We start from the raw sequence: 4,777 nt of genomic DNA on the forward strand, positions 1-4,777 counted from the left end.
TTATGTCAATAATGAACAAGACCAACTCAAATGGGGGAAAAAAGAAGTGGAGTCAATCTCAAGGAAGTCAAAGTTATCTTAGTGAGGGATATACTGGTACAAATGATCCATCGTGGAAAAAACTGGATGGTGCCACATTGGCCATAAATTTAAATTTTCACGTCATTGATTTTACACCAGAAGGTCCTACTCAAGACAAAGTTATAAAGAGAGGATTATAGGTTCCTCTTCGTGTTTCCTCTCCAAAACACAAAAGAGAGGCTTAATCATTTACTCAACACCTGTAACTATATGGAGGCACTATGGGACTAATTAGCCTCAATATTTAGATAAAGAAACCAAAGTCGAGAGAGCATACAATAAACAATAAAGAAATGATGGGTGCATTATACAAAAAACGAGGTGGTGAACCTTACCTGAAATTTCATTCGAGGTTTCATCCTTTGGGAAATTTGGAAGGAGCACAATAGATGAATATTCTCCTATTATAAGCTTCCTGTTGACAACCTAGTGGAAGGAAAAATGTGTCAGCTAAAGGAAACATTAATTAGTACGGGAAATCAACCATTAGAGAACAACCACCCCCCAAGGAAACACAAATTTTGAATGATGAGGCTTCATGTTTTTCACCCTGTTTTCCCCAAATAAATATATTCTAGCAGGAAGAATTATTCATTACTTTCTCCTCTTACAAGCAAACACTCGACAAAAAAAGGATTTCACACCTCAGAGTTTTTTTGTAGGATAAAGGGAAAGGTGAGTGGGTATCCTGCAGTAGCTGCATTGGTCTTATTAGCATTACGCCACTTTTCATATGGGTCTTCACAACAAATAATCATCATTACACTTTGTTGATTTGTTTTAAAAATAAACATAACACCCAATAGATTTCTTTTGGATACAATGTTGTTGTTGGTAGTATGATTGTATTTGTGCCACATGTAAAGCTAATATGCGTTAAATTTCTTTCACCTTGCAATATTTTTATTGGAAATGTGTTTGTGTTTGGGCTAGAAACTATGCTAGATTTCTTTTGCTTTGCAATAGTGTTGTTGTCAATTTGGTTGTTTATGATAAAAGGAAATCTAGCAAGTGTTAGATTTCCATCACTTTGGCAATGTTATTGGAAAAGTTGTGCTTGTGTTTGGGCTAGAAGTTGTGTTAGATTTCTTTTGCTATGCAATGTTGTTGTTTTCAATTTGGTTGTTTATTATAGAAGGAAATATAACACATGTTAGATCTCTTTCACCTTGGTAATGTGCTTTTGTTTGTGTTAGAAGGAAATATAGCATGCACTAGATTTCTTCTGACATAAAATGTTGTTATTGGTAGTATGCTTGTATTTATGCATGTAAAGCTAGCATGCGTTAAATTGATTTTACCTTGCGACATTGTTGTTGGAAATGTGATTGTGTTTGTGATAGAAGTTGTTGGATTTTGTTGGCTTTTGTTTGCCCTACAATGTTATTGTTGCCAATGTGCTTTTGTTTGTACTAGAAGTAAATCAATCGTATGCTAGATATCTTCTACACTGCAATGTTATTTTTGGCAATGTGATTGTGTTTGTGCTACAATAAACTCTAGAATGTGTAAGATTTCTTTTACTTTGAAATGTTTTTGTGAGTAATATGCTTCTATTTACGTTAGAAGAAAATTTAGCATGTTGTGGATTTCCTTCGCCTTAGAATATTGTTATTGGCAATGTGTTTGTGTTTGTGCTAGAAGGAAATCTAGCATGTGCTAGATTTATTTGACCATGTAATGTTGCTTCTAGCAATATGCTTATGTTTGTAGTAGAAGGAATGATATTGATTGTTAGCTTTCATTTGAGGAAACAATGTTTCATTACATACAACATGACAACCATAATATTTTTATTTTTGCATTTATATTACTTTTTCGGAAGTTGTGTGTTTTTGGGGAAATATAAAGTCACACTTTACACAGTTCATTCTTTTAATTACAAGTTACGATGTAATTGTTGTTACAGAATTGATGCAAGCTACAATGGAAAATATAATTTTGGCAAAAGGGGACTATGTTGATCTCCTTATTAATGATCAAGTCATTGGGCTAGCAAGGGTTGAATCTGCAGAGTCTGGAACTTATTATGTTGGAAAAAAGGTTAATGTTGGTTATGTTGCAATTTTGATAATTGATCTCATTCAACCACATTTGATTGATGATGATGTTAATGAAGGGGACATACATCCATGGAAGATTGTGGATTTGAGACACCACATAGGTAAATCAAAATATTGAAGCATGTGTTATATATTTTGATACTATAATAAATGTTCTTTTTTTGAGTAAATACTAACATTATTTACATTTGTTTATAGGTACAAATGTTTCTTCTACATTTTCTATTGGAGACAAGGTAAATCTTCTACAACATGGAGTGAAGGTGGGCGAGGGCTCCATATTCAATACAGAGCTTGGGCATAAAGTGCATGGAAAGATGGTAAAGAAAGGATGCATAGTGGTTAAAATTGAAAAGGTGTTAAAACATAATGTTCCTCTACCACATCCAACAGGGTTTGAGCATACACTTGGGGGTGCATTAGAATCTTATGAAATTTGTCCAGAATCATATTTGGAGCCTCATTGTCATGATCATGGCATAAATATTCCCCAAGACAAGGTTAGATTCATATGTGCAAAGGTTTCTCTTACACATGAATGCATGGGAACAAGCATGTGCATTTCTAAAGGAATGCTAGTTACGAGGATGACATTGTTGAGGGTGAAACACTAGGTGAAATGGATTTTCGTGTTTCCTAGAAGAGGTAGATGGAAATTGTGAGATATGTAGAATTGGGGATAAGTCTATACAGTGTTTGGTTAGATGGCCAATAAATAAGTTGTGGACAACAAAGGTGTGATATTAAGGGTCAAGGAAAAGTTCAAGGAACCAACCAAAGAAATGGTGATATGGGATGTTATAGAGGACACAAATCCCTTAAACAAATGGGATGGGTACCTTTGTAATGAAAAAGATAGAAACTCAATTGATATGAATGTAACAAGGCCATATAAAAGGATTAAACGAGTTATGGCTACAAAAAAAACTGCAAAATGTCAAACAAAAATAGATGAAGAGAAAGAAATTCGACTTTTGGCAGCAGATGTATGTTGTAGAAAAGATTGTCTTCAACATGTCGATAGGAAGGCCATTGAAGGTGCTAGAAGGGGTATGAGACAAATAAATACAAATGGTATTAGAGAATTTGTCTTGAATTCACTCATGTCAAACACAGTGATGTCAAGCGCCATGGCCATGGCCATGGCCTACCACCTATTGCTAGAAATGTAAAGGACATGAGATTTAATGGGAATATTATTTGTAAGAAAGCATGGTATAAGATACATAAAATTCCTCAAAGCACATTCTATAACTACCAACATTATTTCCAACATGGACAGATCAAAGCTATTCATGGTAACACCAACACATGCAAAGCACGAGCTCACACAGTGGCAGCTATAGAAATATTGCACAAAATTGTAATGGATAATTCAGATTTTTCACCAAATCAAACACGTCAAGTTGAAGAAGATGGAACATCTGCTCCTTTAAGACTGCTTCCTTCGACTTACACACAAAATTCTTTGTTAAAAGAGATCAATGAGGCTCTTCAAAAGCTCAATTACCCATCAATATCACAACCAACAATGAGCAAGATCTGGAATACTAAGTTTCGAGATGTGGCATTTTCAAAGAACACCAACTTCAGTAAATGCAGTGAATGTATTGTGTTGAAAGCACAAATGAAGTCAGCAACTACAAAAGAGTTGGAAGAAAAGGCACGAGGTAGGTTGACGAAACATAACAAGATTTTATGTGTGGAAGATATTGCTACTATGCCCATAGAATTATGTCAGAGCGGTTTCCAAAGGAGTATTTGAGCATTATCCATGATAAAATGGACAAAACAAAGACATCAATCCCAAGGCTACGTGTCAAATCAAAATCTGTTGTAGGAACAAATTTGGGTTTGTCATTGACAGGTATGCTTACACATGGGCATAAGGCGGGAGGTTTTGGTCATTTCTCCTTACCATTTGTCCATATGGGATCACAATTTACTATTACATCCTTGCAAAGTGCTTAAGGGACCTTGAAGACCCACAAATGGATATGTATGGTGATCTACTTTATGAAAGTGGAATTTCAAGAAACCCACTTACAAATGCATTACTTGACACCTCTATTTACCCAAAATGTCAAGGGTACAAGGATGATTTTATATCTCATGGAAGTTCAAAAAGTCAAAATGTTGATTTTAAACCTCTTCCTCCACATTTGTTGTTACAGTTGGACAATGCAGCAAGTGATAATAAGAATCGCTATCTTTTCATGTTTCTATCACTTTTAACTGCACTTGGTGTCTTCATCACTATTGAGGTTGGGTTCTTGCCTGTGGGGCACACCCATGAAGACATAGATGGAACCTATGGAAGAATGTCTTCCAACCTAAAAAGTAAAGATATTTATTCTTTACCTGAAATGATGGATACATATCGCATAATTGAAGAAAATAGAGTGTTTCCACCTACACTTATTGACAAGGTCTATGACTTCAAAAGTTTCCTTAGTGGATACATTAAGGAGGGAAAAAATGCACTAGTTGGACATCTTAATGTTCAATACTTCCAATTTCTTATACTCAATGATGTTCCAGTACTAAGGTATAAAGAATCAATTAGAGACTCTCAGTGGTCAGAACCAGTTGAGTTATGGAATATAGATGATGAAGGTCGACCTATAATTCCC

Source organism: Pinus tabuliformis, chromosome 3_2 (assembly GCF_031772625.1).
Source record: "Pinus tabuliformis cultivar Carrire ecotype Pingquan chromosome 3_2, CPIR1, whole genome shotgun sequence".
In the NCBI taxonomy this organism is placed as follows: domain Eukaryota; kingdom Viridiplantae; phylum Streptophyta; class Pinopsida; order Pinales; family Pinaceae; genus Pinus; species Pinus tabuliformis.